Raw genomic sequence first — 23,842 nt, 5'->3', positions numbered from 1 at the left:
AGCCTAGAGGATCTCAAGGCCTCTCAAACCATTGGAACCACCTGGGCCTGCCCCCCACACAGTTGACCAGGTGGGTGTGTTGGTGTCATCTTGTCCACAGCAGAGTTTGTTGTCTATGGCCGCTGCACCTCTCTCCAGTCCTCTGGATTCCTGAGACCCCAAAGAGGCCACCATTCTAGCTTCCTAACTACATATCTGAAAGAAAAAATTAACCAGGAATACAATCCAGCCCAGACTGAAGGGTCCTAACCCATGGAGAGGTACATGGTCCTCAACCCCAACAAGGGCCACTGTGAGCAGCAAAACCACAGTTGTTGTGGGCAAGCTCACCATTAACACTTTCAGCCATGCCAGGGACACGTCCCCAGGAATGATAAAGACTCTAGACTTCAAGTCGTCTACCAACTAGAGAAACTGTGCCAGCAAGACCTCTCCACCATTCACCTTAGTCACACCTGGAAGACTCTGTACTGCAGCACATCAGGCCCAAGGCATACTCAACTGAGAACATTTGGAGGTAGCAGTATATGTACAGTAGGCCTTGGAGAAGAGGGACACCGGAAGTGAAGCCATTTAGAAGCCTTTAGTGCCAATTTCGGAGAGAAAATGGTCATCTCCTCGATGATGAGGTCAATAGGATTCAAATCACTAACAGCACAGCTTAGCTAAAAAGAAGTACAGGTTCCCTCTATGGAACTTAATAAATTTCACTGTAGGCCTGTTTTCAGCCTCTCATTTCCATTCCTCAAATGTTTCCAGTCAGTCAGCAGGCAGTTCAGAATATGAACAATGCATGGGCACTTGTGGAATTCAGTGCAGGCTGCAAGAACAGAGAATCTTTCCCAGGCCAGGGCCAGAGAATGCTCCTGGTGGGTGATATGATGTAGGAAGTTGGAAAGGAGAATGAAGGGGAGATCTGTGAGATACTGTCTGACTTTCTGAGGTGGTGGAAGCTGCTTCAGTCATGCCTGCAGGCCTTGGGGACATATGGCGTCCAAGCTTTTACAATATTAATGCCTCAGCCTACTAGAGTAGACCAAGTGCAGTGTCACCACTTAGAAATTCAAGAGCTATTTAGGGGGTGTTGTGGAACTTGTTGGAGAAGGCAATGGCACCCCAGTGTAGTACTCTTGCCTGGAAAATCCCATGGACAGAGGAGCCTGGTAGGCTGCAGTCCATGGGGTTGCACAGAGTCAGACACGACTGAGTGACTTCACTTTCACTTTTCACTTTCATGCATTGGAGAAGGAAATGGCAACCCACTCCAATGTTCTTGCCTGGAGAATCCCAGGGAAGGGGAGCCTGGTGGACTGCCATCTATGGGGTCGCACAGAGTCAGACACGACTGAAGCAACATAGAAGCAGCAGCAGCAGTGGAACTTGTGGAGACTTTTTGTATCAGACTTGTTCTAACACTTGATATACTTCATAGCCATATAGTGGATGGTTCTCATAAGCATTATTCCATTCAGTTCATTTGAGTCGCTCAATTGTGTCTGGCTTTTTTTGTGACCCATTGACTACAGCATGCCAAGCTTGCTTATTCATCACCAGCTCCTGCTAGCTTGTTCAGACTCGTGTGCATTGAAACAGTAATCCCATCCAACCATCTCATCCTCTGTCATCCTCTTCTCCTCCTGCCTTCAATCTTTCCCGGTGTTAGCATCTTTTCCAGTGAGTCAGTTCTTCACATCAGGTAGCTACACTGTTGGAGCTTCAGCATCAGTCCTTCCAATGAATATTCAGGACTGATTATCTTTAGGATTGACTGGCTAATCTTCTGGCAATCCAGGAGACTCTCAAGAGTCTTCTCTAACACCACAGTTCAAAAACATTAGTTCTTTGCCATTCTGGTTTCTTTATGGTCCAGTTCTCACACCCATCCATTACTACAGGAAAAGCCATAGCTTTGACTGGACAGACCTTTGTCTGTAGATTAATGTCTCTGCTTTTTAATATGTTGTCTAGGTTCGTCATAGCTTTTCTTCCAAGGAGCAAGAGCTTTTGAATTCCATGGCTGCATTCAGCATCTGGAGTGATTTTGGAGTTGAGGAAAGTAAAGTCTGTCAGTGTTTCCACTCTTTGCCTTTCTTTCATCATGAAGTGATGGGACAGAATGCCATGACCTTCATTTTTTGAATGTTGAGTTCTAAGCCAGCTTTCTCACTGCCCACTTTGACTTTCATCAGTACAGACTCTTCATTTCCTCCTCACTTTCTCACAAATGACGATGTCATCCTCGTATCTGAGGTTGTCATATGCACATCTGAGTTATGCATATCTGCATATCTGAGGTTGAAGTTTCTCCCCGCTATCTTGATTCCAGGTTGTGCTTCGTTGAGTCTGCCCTTTCGTATGATGTACTCTGCATATAAGTTAAACAAGCAAAGTGGCAATATACAGCCTTGATGTACTCCTTTCCCCGTTAGGGATCAGTCCATTGTTCCACGTCCGATTCTAACTGTTGCTTCTTAACCTGCATACAGATTACCTGCAGGCAGCAGGTAAGGTGTTTTGGTGTTGGCAATTCCTTAAGCATTTTCCAGTTTATTGTGATCCATGCAGTCCAAGGCTCTGCCATACTCAGTGAAGGAGAACTTCATGTTTCTCTGGAATTCTCTTGCTTTTTCTGTGATCCAGCAGTTGTTGGCAATTTGCTGTCTGGAAACTCTATGTTTTCTAAATCCCACATGAGCATCTAGAAGTTCTCGATTCGCTTGCTGTTGAAGACTTGGAGACTTTGAGCATTCCTTTGCTAGTGTGTGAGATGAGTGCAACTGTTGGTAGTCTGAACATTCGTTGCAAGCCGTTTCTTTGGGATAGGAATGAAAACTCACCTTTTCTAATACTGTGGCCATTGCTGAGTTTTCCAAGTTTGCTGGGGTATTGAGTACAGCATTTTCACAGCCTCATCATTTAGGATTTGACATAGTTCCACCGGAATTCCATCACCTCCACTTGCTTTGTTCATAGTGGTGGTTCCTAAGGCCCAATTGACTTGTTGCTCCAGAAAGTCTGGCTCTAGGTGAGTGAGCACACCATCGTGGTTACCTCAGTCATTATCAATATTTGTGTGTGTTCTTGGCACCTCTTCTTAGTATCTTCTGCTTCCGCTGTCCATATTGTTTTTGTCCTTTATGGTGCCCCTCTTTGATTGAAATGTTCCCTTGGTATGTCTAACTTTCTTGAAGAGATCGCTAGTCTTTCTCAGTCTATGATTTTCCTTTATTTCTTTGCATTGAATGCTTAGGAAGACTATCTTCTCTCCCCTTGCTTTGCTTTGGAACTCTGCATTCTGGTGGATATATCTTTCCTTTTCTCTATTGCTTTTCATTCTCTTCTTCACTCAGCTATTGAGTGACAAAAATTTCCCTTTTTACAGTTCTTCTTGGGGATGGTTTTCATCACTGCCTCCTGTACAATGTTATGAAACTCTGTCTTTGTTCCAAGCATTTTTGGCACCTAGTGACCCAAGGAGTTCATCTTTCAGTGTCCTATCTTTTTGCCTTTCATATGATTCCTGGGATTCTCAAGGCAAGAATACTGAAGTGGTTTGCCATTCCCTTTTCCAGTAGGCCACATTTTGTCAGAACTTTCCACCATGACCAGTCCCTTTTGAATGACTGTACACGGCCTGGCTCATAGTTTCACTGAGTTAGACAGGCTATGATCCAAGTGTTCAGTATGGTTAGTTTTCTATAACTGTGGTTTCCATTCCATCTGTTTCCAGTGGATAAGGATGAGAGTTTTGTTGGAGCATCCTCATAATATTTCAATTACGAGATCATATAAACACCTATCTGGGATTTCTCTTCCTTTATCTTTGAATACATCTCTCCTTACACAAAATGAAGATAACACTAACTTGGAAGCCACATTTTTGTGTTAGGACTTTTCTCTCAGTTCCCCATCTGTAACGATTGTGCTGAATGACTTCCTGCCACTAAACATGGACCATTTTATAGTAACTCCTCCTACCATACCAGACGTGCACAAGTGAACGTAAAGGGAGATTAAAATGCAGAAGTCCAGACATGCCAAGCTTCAGAGGACTGTTGTAAATAAAGAAAGGCCATGGGAGAGTTGGCTGTGAGTTGGCTGATTGGCTTAACAGTGTGGGGGAAACTCTGAGGAGAAATCAGCAACCATTATACATAGTTCATTTGTCATAGATATCAATAAGATCCTACTTCTCCCAGTTAATTCTTGTTAAGTCTTCCCCCTCACTGCCTGCATATGACGATCCTGCTTGCTCTCAAATGGAAACCACAGATTTCAACTTCTTGCTTAGACTCTTGACATGATCACTTTTGACCTTACTGGCCATCTCTGTTTGTTTTACTATAGCTATCAATCAGTCTAGCTTATTGCTTCTGACACATTCACATATGTCACTGTGGAACTCATGCTTTCATCTTGCTAACGTCAGCTTCTGAGTACCCAGATACCTCAAGCAGTACTTCTGATATGTTTCTCATGGAGACAATCGTGACCAACCTCATGACTTCTTATTAATCCTATTACAGTATGAAATAGGCAAATATGTGAAATGCCTGTGAAAACTTCACTAACACTCGGGAACTCCTTCAGAGAATGGACTTACATCCTTCTTGATACATTCTTGGACAGAGTCTATTAGCTTTGAGAAAGGAATATGTGGGAGATTCACATTCTTGCTATGGAAATAATTGTGGAGTACAATGGAATTGAAAACTTCTTTACTTGTGACATAAAAATAGGCATGACAGCATGGCAAAAACAGGAAACAGAGCAACATACACTTGGGAGATGAGTTCTTGTGGCTCTCTAGTGCTTTGAGAGATCTGTTCAAGCTGTAAAGTAGCCTGCTGCTCCTAGATTAGGAAGATATATGGGGTTCTCAAGGTTATCATTGTGTCTCAGTTGCAGAGCCTTCCATCGCACTCCCTATTGCTCTAGACAAGGGAAACATTAAATTAGAGGTTATTATTCCCAGATCCAAAAAAGAAATACATATACCAATGGACCAGAACCCCTAAAGCCAAGACAAGGTAGAAATCCTTATTTCAGGTAACAGGAAAGAAATTCCAAAATGTTGATAGAGGAAATGAAGCAAAAGTCTCTCTGCATAGGAAGAAACAGATTTGTTTTCTTTCTCTTCAAGGGAAAGAAACAGCCAGCAGTCCATAAAAAAGACACAGAGGTAATTTAGAGAAAAGATTTCATCCATCAATGTGAACTGAATATAACTCGTTCAAAAACGGGATAATTTTGTATCTGAATGTAAATTAGGTGTGTGTGTGTGTGTGTGTGTGTGTGCGCGCGCTTGTTCAGTCATGTTTGACTGTGCAACCCCATGGAATGTAGGTTGCTTGGCTACTCTGTCCATGGGATTTTCCAGGCAAGAAAACAGGAGTGGTGTGCTACTCCCTACTCTATTAAGTTAGATATTTAGAGCTAAAGAAAACTTTAACCCATGTATTTTATGTTTTCACATTTCTTTTTTCTAGACTTCATCTCCCAAAACTTTCACACAAAGATAATGACGCTGCAGATCTTGTGTTGCCTTGGGGATAGTAGTATCAGGCCCATGAGCTAGTGGCACTGATTTCCCCTTAGGGCTCCAGGCATAAGCCAATACGTCTAGGGTTTATGTTCTTTGTCGTAGATTCTAGAGACCACGTATTGGCAAGTCCCAAATGAACACAGAACCCATAGGCATGCAGAACCAACTGCAGATTAAGAGGTTCTTAGAACTTACCTTTCCTGGACATGGTCTGCAACAAGATCAATAGGTATAAGGCACAGTGGTAGTCTTTGTACCTACAGTTAAAATAATAAATGCAGCTTGATGCTGGGTTGAAGAGGGGCTGGTGTGTATCTAGAAGCACCGGTGCCCATGAGGAAGTCTTACGAGGCTGTTGGTGTCAAATTCCAGTAGTGAACAGCTGAAGAAAGTAAATATGCTTTTAATCATGCTGCTAGAACTATGCGGAACTATGGCTGCTGATGCAGAATTTCAAGAATGGCTCCAACATTTTCCCTCACTAGGTCCTAATACCTATTCCATCTTGTATCCTATCCCTTCAAGAAATATTTAGGGAGGAGAAAATTCCACTAGTTTGCTGCCCTGCAGCTAGAGCTGCTGTTATGTCCTGAATTAGGGACTAGGGCAAGCATTAGTCTCTTCCACTGGTACTGCTAATTTCAGGCAAGTTGAAGATACAGCATTCTGAAATGAAAGGGCAGTGGGTCCTGAAAAGTCTGTTTGTTATCATCGCTACTCCACAGAAGAGATATCATAACTTATCACTCCTCCACTTAAGCATTTCTAATGAGTTTCACTACCTACATATTATGATGTTTCTAAATCTCTTCTGCTGTCCCTGCCCATCGCATATGTCTACATATAGCCTGTCATTCAGGTGCCCTGAATCTCCATAGTTTATTCTTTCCCTATTCTGTACCATGTCAGTATTCTTTCTTGTGCCTGAATTGCCCTTCTTTCCCAGTCTCTTCTACCAAATCCTGGTCATATTTACAGATCTCACTCACATGTAATTTCATATTCAGAAGCTTACAGAAACATCTATAAGCTTCAACAAATATATCACGACCTATAGTCTGGCTGGGGTCTGTGCATTACACATGCTCGTTACAATCGTTTTTCACTATCACTTCTATTTAGACTAAGTTGTTAATAGTGTGAAGAGCACTTGAGAGTACTTATTCATAGCACTTACAAATTCCTGACATAGTTATACATAGGTTCTCTGTTTCTGATGAATAGCCACAGGTAGAACAACAATCTGACCTATAACTTACTGCTCATCTTTGACATATTCATCCAAGAAATCTACCACTCAACATTAAGAGCCCTGGACTACTATTGAAAAGCTCTTCCTAATCGGAATGTGATCAATAGCATGTAACCGCATAGTTACTGCTGCTGAGGAGAAAAAATAGTAATGATATGGAAAATGATGACAATGATAATAGTGGCTTATGTATAGTATCAGATTGCTTAGAGTACTCCCTTGTCCAGCCTTATGGAAACATAAGCCTTAACAGTAGCTTAGAGATTTGCTGCAATTTCCTCAGGTCGTACTTGTCTGAGGAAAATCCATACTAATAACTTACTGGGCTTAAACAAGCAACATCCCTGTATGTCTGTTTCTTCATCTATGTAATTAAGATCAATTAAGATACTGGATCTATGTAATTAAGATCAATTAAGATACTGGACCAGGTTAGCAATTGCACAACCGTAAGCTTTAACTTTTTCTGCCTCAGAGGACAGTGTATACAATCGATAATATTTAAGCTGTTGAAGCTGAATTGTGGAATGAATGTGGGCCTGCAAATCTCTGTCTTCTAATTTTTCCTTTTCCTGCAAGCTTCATAAGCAAGGCATCCCCCTGGAACCTCTAAACTCTTTCATATATAGATATTTTCAATACCAAGCACTTGACTGTTTTGCTCCTTAGAAGCCTTCTTACTCGTAAGTATCTAATTCTTTGAGAAACACTTTGTATAGGGCATGCATTTTAGAGGTTGACGTCACTGCCTGGAATGGGCTTCCCTGATAGTGCAGTTGGTAAAGAATCTGCCTGCAAGGCAGGAGAATTCCTGGATTGGGAAGATTGGCTGGAGAAGGGATAGGTTACCCACACCAGTATTCTGGCCTAGAGGATTCTATGGACTGCTGATTCCATGGGGTCACAAAGACTCAGACACGACTGAACATCTTTCACTTTCACTTTAGAGCCTGGATTACTAGAAGCAGCCATTAAAGGAACCATTCAATAGGACAGTTGGACCCAGGACCTTGGACATTGAACATGGCGGTCAGTCGGTGGAATTCATGGTATTCTCACTGTCCTTGATGTGCACGGCTCAGAAAGTAAGATATCTGCCTACAACGTGGGAGAGCCAGGTTCGATCCCTTTGTCAAGATTCCCTGACAAAGTCTCTCACTGTTTCCTCTGTTTCCCTGTCTTGTTTGCCATGAAGTGATGGGACCGGATGTCATGATTTTACTTTTCTTAATGTTGAGCTTTAAGCCAACATTTTCACTCTCAACTTTCACTTTCATCAAGAGGCTCTCTAGTTCTTCACTTTTTGCCATAAGGGTGGTTGTCATCTGCATATCTGAGGTTATTGATATTTCTCTCTGCAGTCTTGATTCCAGCGAGTGTTTCCTGCAGCCCAGCATTTCTTGTGATGTACTCTGCATCTTAGTTAAATAAGCAGGGTGACAGTATACAACCTTGACATACTCCTTTTCCTCTTTGGAACCAGTCTGTTGTTCCATGTCCAGTTCTAACTGTTGCTTCCTGACCTGCATACAGATTTCTCAAGAGGCAGGTCAGGTAATCTAGTATTCCCTTCTCTTTCAGACTTTTCCACAGTTTATTGTGATCCACACAGTCATTGGCTTTGGCATTGTCAATAAAGCAGAAATAGATGTTTTTCTGGATCTCTCTTGCTTTTTTGATGATCCAATGGATGTTGGCAATTTGATCTCTGGTTCCTCTGCCTTTTCTAAAACCACCTTGAACATCTGGAAGTTCACGGTTCACATATTGCTGAAGCCTGGCTTGGAGAATCGCTTCATGGCAAATTCTCATGGTCCAAGAGTCAGAGGTAGCCTCTGAATCAGGCATACAATAAGTAGGAAGACCAGTGGTAAAAAAGAGGGAGCCAGTGTGGCCTGCTGGGAAGACTGCACCAGACTATACCTCTTTTAGTGCACCACCCAGGTCCCTTTGACTAGGCATCCGTCAACTCTACATCCTGGCCACGAATCTTTCTGAAAGGTTCCCTGTTGTGGAAAATTGCCTTTGGTCACATGAAAGCCTCCTCATCCCAGAGGTGAAAACCCCACATCTATGGGACAAATTTTGACTGAGTGACATGGAAGCAAATGATGTAATACAAAGTGAGACAAAGCATGGTGCAACTTGGTTTCTGCTTGAGATTAGATTTTGTTTTCCCTCTGCTATATCTTGCTTCCCTCATTCCATTTCTCCTGAAGACCCTCAGCATTTAGTCCTGTGAGTTGCAAACATGGACTCTGCTTGCAGGGAATTCGATGGAAACCATTCCCACCGCAGAAGAGCAACTACCATTTGCCAAGAAAGGGAAAATGAAACATATTCATGCTCTAGCTTCAATTTTTCTTAAGGTGAAATGCTACTGTTTGCTGGTATTGATTATCCTTGATACAGGCCTCTGAGATTACTTTTTTTTTTAACCTTTTTGATGTTCCTTGGCCACAGGTCATGGAAAGATATGCTTTTCTTGGAATCTGATGATATATTTTTTAGCTGATCCTGGGATAGAAAACCAAAGTTGGTTGTTTTAACTTGTAAACAATATTCTTTTTCTTCTTTTTGGAGGGATAGGATCTCAATAATCTGTCTGTGACTCCAGAGATTATTAAATTTCTTAAGATTAGCAAGTTTAACAAACATGTTTCAAATAGATTCCGTTATGGAGGTTTTGGGTTTCAAATGAAGACCTCTACTCCAGAAGAGAATGGAATAAAATCTGAAACAAAGTAGATTTGGGAGTTTATCGACTGTTCCAGTCAGGGAAGGCAGTCTATCAAAACACATAAAACAGGTCAATCTAAAACAGTAATCTAATAGCAATCTGTAAAGTCAGAAAAAGCTCCATGAGGAAGTTAAAATAAGATCTCATTAGTTCAGTTCAGTTCAGTTGCTCAGTCGTGTGGACTCTGCAGCCCCATGAACAGCAGCACACCAGGCCTCCTGGTCCATCCGCAACTCCCGAAGTTCACTCAGACTCACGTCCATCGAGTCAGTGATGCCATCCAGCCATCTCATCCTCTGTCGTCCCCTTCTCCTCCTGCCTCCAATCCCTGCCAGCATCAGAGTCTTTTCCAACGAGCCAGTGCTTCGCATGAGGTGGCCAAAGTACTGGAGTTTCAGCTTTAGCATCATTCTTTCCAAAGTAATCCCAGGGCTGATCTCCTTCAGAATGGACTGGTTGGATCTCCTTGCTGTCCATGGGACTCGCAAGTATCTTTTCCAACACCAAAGTTCAAAAGCATAATTCTTTGGCACTCAGCTTTCTTCACAGTCCAACTCTCATATCCACACATGACCACTGGAAAAACCATAGCCTTGACTAGACAGAACTTTGTTGGCCATGTAAATTCTCTGGTTTTCAATATGCTATCAAGGTTGGTTATAACTTTCCTTCCAAGGAGTAAGCGTCTTTTAACTTCACGGCTGCAATCACCATCTGCAGTGATCCCATAGGCATTAACAAAAACAAAAAAGCAAGGGAAACCGAACGAATAGCATAGGCAGTCAGTGAGACCAGGAAGAACAGAGCACAGACTGAAAGGTCACTCTGATTGCAGAATAGAGTTAAAGGAACAGTGTGAAGATTGAGAGTAAGGTACAATTCAGAGTCCTCATTGGCTCTTCTCAGTATGTTGGTTTCTGTCACACGGCTTAGCTGGTGATTGTAGCAAGGTAGACAGTGTGTCAGAAACATACGTGGATAGGAGAATGAATAGGAGACTACTGAGTTATCTGCAGTTGAGAAACCCACACATTTGGGGCCAGATGGGTGGCAATAAAGACAGTGGTATGTGGCTGAATATTTATGCATGATAAGGAGTAAATTTAAACATAACTGAGATATGGATAGGGTGAAGTGGGTTAGAAAAAGAAGTAGTCAAGAATGAGAGAATTTGTGTTGTTATTCAGCCAGTAAGTCATACCCAACTCTTTGGAATCCCATGGGATCTAGCCTGCCAGACGTCCCTTCCCTGTCTCTCAGAATTTCTTCAGATTCATGTCCATACTGTTGGTGATGTTATCTAACCATCTCATCCTCTGCTGACCACTTCTCCTTTTACCTTCAATCTTTCCCAGCATTAGGGCATTTCTGAAAGAGTCAGCTCTTTGAATCAGGGGGTGAAAGGATGAAAGAACACTGAAAGATAACTAACTTTTCCAAGAGGAGGTCCTGAAACTGTTTAGGATACAAATGCAGAAAACACTTTTGACAAAATTCAACACCCATTTATGATGGGTGTATGGGAAAACGTGGACAGGCAGTGGGATCAGAGAGAATCTTCTTCAATCTTCCTAATGAAGGCTGCCATATATGGAGAAATCCACTGTAAACATGATTCCCAATGGTAAGAAACTGAGAGCATGTCTCCTAAGGTTGTGAATAAGCCAAAGATGCCCACTCTCACCATTGTTATTCAGTATAGTCTTGGGACTCCGAGTGACAGCAATCAGAGGAGAAGAAAACAATTTTCAAACAAAGTGGAAAAGAAGAGGTGACACTGTCACTATTTGCACATGACGCAATACTATGCCCAGAGAATCCGAAGATGCTACTGGGAAATGACTAGAACTAACCAAGGACTTTAGGGAGGTTGCTGGATATGAAATTAACAAAGAGAAAACTCTTGCTTTCCTCTACAATAAAAACAAAAAATCAAAAACAGAAGCTAAGGAAGCAGTCCCATTCACCATGGGAACAAGAAGGGTAAAATTCCTGGGAATAAACCTACCTAGGCTGGGAAGAGACTGGTGCACAGAAAAGAATAAGGCATGGATGAAACAAAGGTGACGCAAAGAGATGGAGAGAGATACCACTCTCATGTACTGGAAGAATCAAATATTGTGATAATGGCTATACTACAAAATGCAGTTTACAGATTAGTGCCTGTCCTATGAAAGTACCAATGGCATTTTTCACAGATGACAGAAAAAAATTTTTTTACAACTTGTATGGAAATAGAAAAGACCTTAAAGAAGCATGCAGTCTTGAGAGAAAAAGAAGCGATGGAGGATTCAGACTCCCTGACTTCAGTCTACTACAGAGCTATAGTAATCAGTGCAGCATGGAACTGAAACAGTAACAGGAATATGGGCCAATGGAACACAATAGAAAACCCAGAGATACATTCATGCCCAAATGGTCCCCTCATCTATGACAAAGGAGGCAGCAATGTGCAATGGAGAAAAGATAAGCTCTTTTACAAATGATGCTGGAAAATCTTGACAGCTAACGGTAAAAGAATGAAATTAGGTCACTCCCTTCTAGTTGTCCAGTGGCCAAGTCGTGTCTGACACTTTGTGAAGCTTTGGATGGCAGCGCTCCAGGTCTCCCTGTCCTCCACCGTCTCCTGGAGTCTGCCAGGTTCATATCCACTGCCTCAGTGATGGCACCCAACCTTCTCATCCTTGTCCCTGGCTTCTCATTCTGCCTTCCGTCTTTCCCAGCATCAGGGTCTTTTCCAGTGAGTTGGCTCTTCACATCAGGTGGCCAAAGTATTAGAGCTTCAGCTTCAGCAGCAGTCCTTCCAGTGGCTATTCAGGGTTGATTTCCTTCAAGATTGACTGGTTTGTTCTCCTTGCTGTCCCAGGAACTCTCAAGGGTCTTCTCCAGCCCCACAGTTCAGAAAGCATCAGTTCTTCGGTGTTCTGCCTCCTTTATGATCCATCTCTCACAACCATATGTAGAAAGCCCATAGCCTCAACTGTATGGACCTTTGTCAGCAAAGTGATAGCTTTGCTCTTTTACACACTGTTTAGGTTTCTCATAGCTTTCCTGCCAGTGAGCATTTGTTTTCTAATATCATGGCTGCAGTCACCATCTGCAGCACTTTGAGAGCCCAGGAAGAGGAAATCTGGCACAGCTTTCCCTTTCCCCCCTTCTGTTTGCCATGAAGTGATGGAATCGGATATTGTGATTTTTTTTTCATAATGAGTTTAATGCCTGCTTTTGCACTGTCCTCTTTTACCCTCATCAAGAGGTACTTTAGTCCCTCTTCATTTTCTATCATTAGAGTGGTATTCATATGCATATCTTAGGGGGTTGACATTTCTCCCAGCAATCATGATTCCAGCTGTAACTCATCCAGCCTGGCATTTCTCATGATGTGCTATGCACTTAAGTTAAATTAGCAAGATGACAGTCAACAGTCTTGTCATCTTTTCTCAATCCTGAACCAGTCAGTTGTTCCCTAGGCTGTTCTAACTGTGGCTTCTTGACCTGCCTACAGATCTCTGAGGATCCAGGTAAAGATGGCCCTGGATTCCCACCTCTTGAAGTGCTTTCCACAATTTGTTATACTCACACAACCAAAGACTTTATCGAGTGGGCAGTGAAAAGGAGGTAGAGATTTCTCTGGAATTAATTTGCTATTTCTGTGATCCAGCAAATGGTGACAACTTGAGCTCTGGTTCCTCTGATGTTGCTAAACCTACCTTGAACACGTGGAATTTCTCGGTTCGTGTAAAGCTGAAGCCTAGCATGAAGGATTTTGAGGATAACTTTATTAGCATGGGAGACAAGCACAATTGTGTGGTGGTTCCAACATTCTTTAGTCCTACCCTTCTTGGGAAATGGGGAAAGAATTGATCTTTTCCAGGCCTATGGCCATTGTTAGGTTTTCCAGATTTGCTGATGTCTTGAGTGCAGCACCACCATGATACCACTGTCTTTTAGGATTTTAAGTAGCTCTGCTGGAATTCCATCACCTCCCTTGATTTCACACTTCAGAATGGCTGGCTCTGGGTAAAGGATCACACCATCATACTTATCTGGGTCATTTACCTGCACGTTGCTCATCCCAATCAATTTTAGTTCCTTGAAACCTAAGATGTTGAGGTTTACTCTTGCTCTCTCCTGTTGACCGCATCCAACTTACCTTGATTCATGTACATCCGATTCCAGGTTCCTATACGGTGCCATTCTTTACAGTGTCAGATCTTTACTTTGATCTCCAGACACATCCCTAGTGGAGCTTCATTTCTGTTTTGGTCCAGCCACTTTATGATTGCTGCAGTCATTGTTGCTGCCTGGTGAAGAAGCTGTTGCTACTGGCATCTGGAGCAGGCCCTGCAACAGAGATTTGCTGCGTCGTGCCTGGGTAGACAGATTTGGTTTTGGCACAAGAAACAGGGCCATGGGTTCAGTTTTCAATTTTACAAGTTTGAGATGCCTGCTAGATTCCTAGGTGGAGAGGACATGAGGGCAGTTGGAGGCTTGAATCAGGCCAGGTCAGGGCAGAACATGTAATTCTGAGAATATAGATTTATTCATGGGATTGGATTCAAAGCAGTAGGTCTCATAACATAGGGGAAGTGGGGAATTAAGGATGCTGCAGTACAGGAATGAGTCATGTAAAGGTACCCCCACCCGTGGAAAAAGCAATAGCACCCCACTCCAGTACTCTTGCCTGGAAAATCCCATCAATGGAGGAGCTTGGTAGGCTGCAGTCCATGCGGTCACTCACAGTTGGACACGATTGAGTGACTTCACTTTTACTTTTCACTTTTATGCATTGGAGAATGAAATGGCAACCCACTCCAGTGTTCTCACCTGAAGAATCCCAGGGACCAGGGAGCCTGGTTTGCTGCTGTCTATGGGGTCGCACAGAGTCTGACACTACTGAAGTGACTTAGCAGCAGCAGGAGGAGCTAGGCCAAATTTCCATGAGAAGCTCAAGAACATATATATTAGTATCTGCATTTCCTTTCCTCCTTTTCTCCCCTACACCAGCGCTAATGTCCTTTACTATTTTCCTTAAACGGATGGACTTTCCATATCACCACACACAGAGCTATCACGCTGCTATTTTAGTGGCTGTATTTTATTCCCTTTAAAGGTAAAGAGTGACTTATACATCCTGACACTTTAGTTATTGAGTAGTTTCCCACTTTTCTGTTGGAAACAGCTTTGATGGGGACCCTTCTGCCCAGGTGGGAGTGAATCCACAGGATATGTTCCTAGAATTGGAGCTGCAGGTCACAGGCTCTGTGCTGCTGCTATTGGGAGAGATATTGCCAGATTGCCCTCACAGGGGTGGTTCCGATTTATGTTCCCTTCAGCAATGTAAGGTTCATGCCTCATTTCCTCTAATGTGGGTGTATTTCTTTCTTTCTTTATCTTTTAATCCCTGGATTGCATTTATAGCCTAAGCTGTCTTCCTGTCAGCTGAGAAGTTCAAATGTTGACAGCCAGGTTGGATTCTGCAGATATTCCAGATATAGAAGGGCAGAGGTAGAAGGAGTCTTGATAAGCTACTTTTCTGATAAGCCCTGATAAGCTCACATTTTTCTCTCTGTGGAGGACAATTGAGTCCATACAAAGTTGAAAGTTTGAGACACTTAACTCCTAAAGGTCCACTCCCGGGAACCCTAGAGAATTCGCCTCCCTGGCTTTTGATGGTTTCTCGTTGGGATAAATATTACAATAGCTCATTGACCCCCATATATTGTGAAAAGAAGTGCTTTGTTTTTCATTCCCCTTGATTATGAATATTCAGTTTTTAGGCTAAAATTAAGAGACTGCACTTAGTGTAGACACACACGGGGTGGCAACATGCCCTTTAGGCTTCCCATGTGGCTTCATGGTAAAGAATCCGCCTGCAAATTCAGGAGACGTGGGTCTGATTGCTGGGTCAACAAGATCCCCTGGAGAAGGAAATGGCAATCCATTCCAATATTCCAGCCTGGGAAATCTCATGGACAGAGGAGCCTGGTGGGCTGCAGTCCTTGCAGTTTCAAAGAATCAGACAAGACTGAGCACACAGGCCAAAACAAGAGCAAAAACAAACTAAAAAATGCAGTGTCGACACGCACAGGTACACACACATGCTCATACTTGATTAATGTGGTGATGTGTAGATCTGTTTGTACGAACCCGAAGGTTTCATACAAGGTGTACAAGGGTTAATGCAAATCATGAGGCATTGTCTTTTCTCACAGACAACATTGGTCCAATACAGGGGCTTACAGCCTTACCCGCCAATTGTAAACACCTGAGGAACGTTTATATGGCCAATGCTTAGGCCTTCCCTCATGCCAGTGAATTTAGTCTTTTGGGGTGGGGTTAAGCAATCAGGGTTATTCTTCTGAACCTCTGGACTGGACAGGGAGCGATTTCAATGTTAAGCCAAGGTTAGCAGTCAGGGGCTGGCGCAGTTTCCAGCCTGTGGACCGAATCTGGCCCCCAACTTGTTTTCGTAAAAAAACTTTATTGGAACGCAGCCACATTCATTTCATGCATTATATTATGGCACATTTGGAGTAGAGGCTATACTCCTGCAAAAGTTCATTTATTCTGTGGCTCTTTATGGAAAAAATTGATTGACCCCTACCTGATATGGCCAGTTGTGTTTTTCCGTGACAACTGTGTGGAATCTGTTAACCACATAGGAATGTTGTAGAGAGCAGGATGTCCTCCTCTAACATGGGCAACACCATTATCTGCTGCTACTCTGCTTCATGGGAAGTATTTTTGTGAGACACTTCCTTTCCAACATTTTGCATGAAAAGGCTGCCTGTGTTTTCCCTTTGGAATGCAGTGGTTCCTCATTTCTGAGAGCAGAAATGATGAGATGGGCCTCCTCTCTTCCCCCTTTTACTGTCATATTGTCAGTTCAGCTGTTGAAGTCCTAATCATGCGGCTGTTTAGTTGGACCTTCCTCTTTTCCATGTTCTTCAGTCCTCCTCCTCCTTCTTCTTTTTTTACTCTTTTTTCCCCTCTTTCATGCTGTCTGTTCACTTTGGAAGATGCCTCTCCAGTAAAACTGAATGAATATTCTTTGCCCTCAAAAGGAGTTGTGCATGCAGCCATTCTTCTTGCAAGCATCTTCAATCCTAGCCCTGAGAGGCTCTCTGAAAGGCCCCAGATCAGCATGTGCACACACACCAGACAAACACATGCATGCACACGTGCGCCCTTGGTTCAGGGTTCTTAGAGCCATTTCTTTACTGACAAGGATGCTGTCCCAGTGTGCTCTGAAAGCTCACTTTTGGAATCTCCCTGGTGGCCAACCCCAAGTGTGTCCTTGGGGCAGGGCCCTTCCTAATCTTCCCTCGTTATGGTGATGAATGAAGTTGGAGCGATTTGTGGCTTCAGTCTTCTATGAGTGGGTTGGGTGGGGCTTTGGGGTGACTACCTGTGGCCCCTTAAAAGGGTAAATCTCTGGTGTGTGGTATTATGAGCATCCCCCTTCTTGGGTGCTGGGCAGAGTGCAAGGGTCATGTTAAGGGGGAGAATGAAGGCTATGGAGGAGCCCTGCAGTCCAACAGTCAGTCTGTATCTTGGTCTTTGTACCAGGTTGGTGGTTGGAGTTGACATTCTGGATGGGTGTAGCAAAGAGATGGGAGAAGCAGGTAGTGAGCTCATAGCCAGTGGACCTAGCTCAAAGGTGCTCATCTTTGTTTTTGTTGGATCCTTGAGAGATCCCACATCCTTCCTGACCTGCTTTCAGGGATTAGTCAGAGGAACTTGGCACACCTTATCAGACCCCAAGTGCATTCGGGTTTATTGGAGGGGATGTCAGGATGAAAGCCCAAGCTTCCTGCCCACAGAGTCTCTCACTGTTTTCTGGGCCTTTGCTGCTTCCACCATTTTGTCCCCTTTTTATGTTTTGGGGGTCACTAGAGGCAGTAGCACCCCACTCCAGTGTTCTTGCCTGGAGAATCCCAGGGATGGGGGAGCCTCGTGGGCTGCCATCTATAGGGTCTCACAGAGTCGGACACGACTGAAGCAACTTAGCAGCAGCAGCAGCAGCAGAGGCAGCAGCAGAGGACGTGGAGAAGGAATCAAGAAATGCATGCTCATGGATCCTTGGGATTCTGGGCCAGCTTGGTCAAACAAGGACCCAGAGCAGACATGGGGGTTGGGGTGGTGGGAGGGGCAGTCAGGGCTTTTGGACCTGAGTCATTAAGTAGAGGCCAATGCCTGCGGCCGAATTGAGGAAGACCTGAGCAAGAAGACACAGATTCCTGCCCAAGACTGATCGGTCCCCATTCCTCAGATAGATACCAGGAGCCAAAGGAAGGTACCACACACCAGCTGGAGTGTGTGCCTGTCTTCTATTTCCCCTTTCTTTAAACATTTATTTGGTTAGGTGGGGTCTTATTTGTGAGATGCGGGATGTTTGACCCTCATTGGTGGCATGCAAACTCTTAGCCACGGCCTGTGGAATCTAGTTCCCTGACTAGAGATCAAACCAGGGCCCCCTGCATTGGAAGTATGGAGTCTTAACGTCTGTACCACCAGGGAAATTCCTATTTTCCCTTGCTGGGACCAGCGTGAGGAATCCCACCTGTGACAAGGTCATGCGGCAGAGGCCTTGATGGGCAAGGGGAATCAGGCCTCGGGGTTTCCCCCTGGTATTTCCTGAGCATATACCTCCGAAAACAAGAATCTGCCTGCCTTTTCTGACACTCTCTGGAAAAAGTTAATTCAGGACTTCAGTCTCCTGCAAAAGAATGTCTTGGCTTAAAACCCCCTCTGATAACTCTCTAACTTGCCTAACAGGTTCCCCTAGACCTCTTACAGCTTGTGAATTGCTTACAGCCCCTCAACTGCGAGAGGCACAAAGCTTAAAGCATCTTGAAGATACAGAGCCTTTTCTAAAGAGCTAAAAATCATATTGTGATGGGTTTCACTGTTGACTCAATGATTGCTGCCAGACCTCCAAATTCCTTTTCTTTTAGGCACCTGGGAGGATGTTAATCAATGTAAATGGGATATGGAAAAGGATAAATAATAGTTTAGATCTTAGCAACACTAGACTTTTGAGTTAATTACTTTTTGTTTGTTGCAAATCACTGTACTCCTTTTACTTGCAATAAATCGTTGTATCTTTGCTATGTAAGAATGTAACTTTATTTAGTGCTTTCTGAGAGTGGCACCAGACTTTGAGAAGAACAACACAAATAAGTCTTCTGGTTGACAAACCATTATCAGAAAAAAAGCCTGTAAAATGTTAATTGGCCCTTTTGGCCAGAAGATGATGTAAATCACCTAAGACTTGTGTATACAACTAGGTATGCAGAGAGAAAAGCCTGGTTTTGGTAAGAGTCTGGGCTGCTAACGCTGCAGAATTTTGTATTATCCATTGATCTCTATGTACAATCAAAAAGGTATAAAAGGCCTTTCCAGACAATAGAGGCCGGGCAAGTCAGTGGAAGGACTGGTTTCCCCTGTGTCTTCTCTTTACTCTGTTTTCAGGCTGAATTCCCATCTGGGGTGTGGAGGCTCGCCATGTATACTTACTTGTCCCAGCTTCTAAGATCCATGAGAGAGGGAGCCCAAGGCGGGGCACTCTCCGATATTCAAACGGATGCTGGTGGCCTAATGTAGATGGTGCAAGCTCCTTGTCTGGAACTTTATTGGCTTTCCACGTAAACCAAGTTATTCAGCCTCTTTTCTCCACTTAATTTTCCTACTACACTGTTTCTTCCTAATCTAATCTTATATTTATAAATAAATAAGTCTTTTTCCTCGCCAGTGCAGTCTCCGCTTCGAATTCCCTAGATCCACCGGGGCTGGACCCCGACATTCCCTTTCTTTCTAATTTGAGCTCCAGACCAGGTTGACGAAGAACGAAGTCTCTGGGTAAATGAGCTGAGCTCCCCGTCTTTGTCACCATATTCTCTGCGAGGATCAGCACCACTGTATGTTACAAACCCATGCTAATCTGGGCCTGAAGTTCAAAGCAAAGTGGCCAGACTCAGTATCACTTTTTTAGCTGTTGTTGAGGTTGAAAATAGTGTAATCTTTGACTTTGGAGGATCCGCAATGATGCTGAGCTTCATGGAAACCAACCATCTGGCTGGAGTAGTGCATTTTCCATATTGAACCCAGGCGATAGTTCAGTAGAAACCGGTCAAATGTTCTCTCAGCCTCTTATGTCCAAGGCAGCCCAGGCAGTCAAGTAGATAATATTGTTGGGATAAACGATGGAGGTATTTAAAGTTTTTTCTTCCTGAACGCAAGAACGTGTTTTCTAGAAGAAGCCAAGTGATGAGTGTTATTCGCTATTTCCCTCCAGTGCCTGATCTCACAAGAGTGTGGTGGTGTCTTCAAGATCAAAGCAAGGCTGAGATGGACCTGATGGAGGCGAGTGAGTCTGTCCAGCAGCAGTCTGCTCCTTTTCTTCTCCTCTCTCCCAAGGGGCAGATTCACAGCAGATTCCAGCCAAATCGCGACAAGATATAGAGAGTTGCAAAGCACAGTGAGGTGTGTGTCTTGGGTCCTTGCAGGCAGCTTGTCCAGGTCCTCATTTTGTTATTGTTATTAAGGATTTACAGAGGACTTCCTATGCCCCTTGCACTGTGTGTAGATTGTCCTGGAAGGTTGATACTATTATCACACCCATTATCCAGGGGAAGGGACAGAGGCTCAGATAGGTAGTTCACTCATTCAGGGTCACACAACTAGTAGAAGCAGACAAGCAGGATCTGAATTCACCTACTTTGGGATCCAGTATCCAAGCATGTGTGGCCATGCTTGTCATTCTGTTGGCCAACCTTTAGTTACTAATTGCACCAGCCCTGAGATCCAGAAATTAAACCCGATTTGGTTTTTAGATTCTTTCCGTTTGAGTCCTGGAGGAGGTGGATATCATTCACTCCTGATCCTGCTGGGCTGTTGGTGGTTCTTACCCTTTTATGATTTTCTCTTCTGTGATCCCACTCAGGGTAACCATTGCTCTAGAATGAAGACAATACAGAGTTGATGGGGATTTCCTCTTTTCACAATTGTAGGGTATCAGATTATTTACCTACAGATGGATGAGACTCACTACCAGGAGCAGAAAACATAAATGGGTTCAATGAAATTCTTGTTAGAAAAGACATTTTCCCATTTTTGCTTGTATATGCAGGAAACTCCTGCTGTTTTATCATTTTTCCTTTTGCTTGAGGCATGGAAATGGGTGACTTTCCTCTGGACTCAATTACAAATAGAAAAACAGTTGGATGTGCTGCAGTCATGGGATCTCAAGGAGTTGGACAATACTGAGCAACTGAACTGAACTGAAAATGTTCAGTTAAATGTTAAATGAGTTTTAACAACTCCTGTGTAGCTTTTGCTTCCATGCCTCCCATTCTCTGTGTCCTGGTGTGTTACATATGCGGGCAAGATTGAGCTCTGGATAAATCAGAAATTCATGTGGTTTGGTCCCATGTCATCTCTGAATGTCAGTAAATGATGCTCTGCCAGCAAGTTCCATTTGTTCCCTGTAGTCAGCTGCAACTTAAGTCTACTGCTAACCCCACCAGGCCAGTGTGATGCCATGTATATTCCTTTTTATTCCAGCAGTGAGCATGGAAAATATTTGTGGAGTTTTGGTCCTGCTCTTTATTCTGTGACTACACCACGTGCTGGGTTTTTTTTTTTTTTAATATTTCAGGTTTATCTGTTCGTTTACTTAGGCATACATGAAATCTCAGCAGATGTTTATATGCCTGTCGACCATAGCAGTTCAGGGGACTCTGAGAAGTCAGATAGTAGTTGAAATGACTGTATGAGTGATGAGGAGCAGAGGTCCAAGAAAGAGCCAGAAGATGCTGAAGAAAAGGGGGGGCTCAGATGTACAGAAAGCCATGTGCTGTCAAAAAAGAAAAGGTCAAATTGCTGAACCCAGTGGAGATGGAAGAGGAGCTGAAAGCATGTCACCAGCCAGTGAGAAAGTGGACCCAAGAGCAGTCTAGGAGAAGATGAGCCCCCAGCTTGAGAAGGACTTTTCAGACAAAGCAAAACCCTTGCCTCATCCCACAAAGGATAAGCTGAAGGGAAAAGGTGAAGTGGAATCCCCAACAGTGCATTTGGGCCTGGACTCCGATTCAAAGAGTGGACTTGACATAGATTTAGGAAAACACCATTCTGCATAGGAGGGTCAGAAATCTAGGAAGGAAGCCAGAGAACCATCTCCCAAGGAGGAGGGTGAGTGACTGTACCAGTTTCTGGTTTCTTGATTTGGTCTGAGGATGTCACCTTGCCATTTGTAGTGTTGCATGTCATGTCACCCTCTGACATCAGAAAGTGTGGCAAAGCTTGGATTAGCTCCTGGCCATGTAGCTAGTTACTGAGAAGGACAAGGACTTAAGCTGGGCCTGCCCACCTTTTACCTTTTTGATACCCAATGTGGTTGATTTTGAGCACCGGAAGAGAAGTCTGTTAGGAAGGAACAGTTGCTTCTAGCAGTCAAGTCATTTTGAACCTAAGCAGTTTCTTTTTCCAGTATGTTCACATACATGCCTAAAGAGTTTGTCAATGTTAAGACACTGGACAAACTGAAACTGATGAAAGTGTTCAGGTGAAAGACCTTGATGAATTTATTCTACCTTCTTACTAGACTATAAGACCTTTTGGGTCAGTGGGACCAGACTGCTGAGTTCTTCTTTAGGCCTTTAGAAATCCAAGGGGCATTGTATGATATGCACCTGTGCCTGTGGTCTGCCATATTTGCATGTAACTGACATGGGCCTGATGTTTTGCAACCATGGTGCTATTGACTTTTTATTCTAGATAATTCTTTGTCCTGTGTATTGAAGGATTTTTAGCAGTATCTCTGGCCTTTACGAACTGGATATCAGTAGCATCTACCCAGTGGTGTCCTGGAAAAGTGTCTTGACAAAGCGAAATCTCCCCTAGTTGTGAACTGCTGCCTGAGTCTTAGCCGGTCTTAACAGCTGCTGCTGTTAGGGACTGAACCAGCAGTGGCTGCTCTCAAACCTGCCACACCCCAGGCATGCAGGCAGACCCCCCACAGAACATAGGAATATTTGAAGGATATTTGTCCCATTGGCAAAGCAGTCAGAGAATTTCTCAGCTGGCTTGGCTAGTGGGAGATGGTATGCCCAAGAAAGAGAAGAATTAGTTAAGGACCCAAAGGGACATGGCTTAAGGACAAATTGGTGATTATAGCCATAAAACCTCTTGTACTTTGTGAGTTACATACAGGGATCAGTTCAGTTCAATCGCTCAGTCGTGTCTGACTCTGCGACCCCATGAATTACAGCATGCAAGGCCTACCTGTCCATCACCAACTCCCGGAGTTCACTCAGACTCACATACAGGGATAGTCAGGTTTCATTATGTGGCTCAGTGGTAAAGACTCCATCTGCCAATGCAGGAGACACGAATTTGATCCTTGGATCAGCAAGATCTCCTGGAGAAGGAAATGGTAACCTACTCCAGTGGTGTTGCCTGGAGAATTCCGTGGACAGAGGAGTCTGGTGGGCTTTATAGTCCCTGGGGTCACCAAAGAGCTGGACACGACTTAGTGACTAAATAGACAACACACAGTTTCTGACAGGAGCTATCATCTCAATTTTGTGTCCCCTGGGGCTTTCCTAGTCTGGCTACTTAAAGCAGGAGTGGGGAAGGGTTTTGAGCATTTTTCCCTCTGTGTTTTTATCATTGTGAACTGTTCCAGAACCTCAGTTTGGCAGTTCATTGAAAGAGGAGGGAATATCTCTCAGTGACACAGGGCAGCAAGAGAGAGAGGCAGTTGAGTCAGTCAGGAAGGATGGATCACCACCCATCCCTTAAAATTATGAATGGCATCTGAAACATCCAACTCTGTGTGGATTGGGGTTTGAGGGACCACATCTGATGTTGTAGAAAGCAACAGGGGTGGCATTTATTCCATGAAGTTTGTGGAATTGTTGTGTCCCAAAGGCAATGGCAACCCACTCCAGTACTCTTGCCTGGAAAATCCCATGGACGGAGCAGCCTGGTAGGCTGCAGTCCTGGGGTCACTAGGAGACGGACAATACTGAGTGACTTCACTTTCACTTTCATGCATTGGAGAAGGAAATGGCTACCTGCTCCAGGAGTCTTGCCTGGAGAATCCCAGAGACAGAGTAGCCTGGTGGGCTGCTGTCTATGGGGTCACACAGAGTCGGGCACAACTGACACAACTTAGCAGCAGCAGCAGCAGCCCGTGACAGTATTCCTATGAATGATACATTTATACTATTCCTCTCTTTCTGAAATAGATGTTTTGTTTGGTGGTTGTTTTCACCCCTTCCAGAAAGGATTTGTGATA

The 23,842-nt window shown here is 43.8% G+C and overlaps 1 pseudogene; it reads left to right on the top strand.

Annotated features, from left to right (window-relative positions):
* Positions 1-252: 252 nt before the first annotated feature.
* Positions 253-23,842, top strand: part of LOC108634560 — a 131,154-nt pseudogene continuing 107,564 nt past the window's right edge.

Source organism: Capra hircus, unplaced genomic scaffold (assembly GCF_001704415.2).
Source record: "Capra hircus breed San Clemente unplaced genomic scaffold, ASM170441v1, whole genome shotgun sequence".
NCBI classification, from domain to species: Eukaryota; Metazoa; Chordata; class Mammalia; order Artiodactyla; family Bovidae; genus Capra; species Capra hircus.
This window is presented reverse-complemented; position numbering and strand designations above follow the sequence as displayed.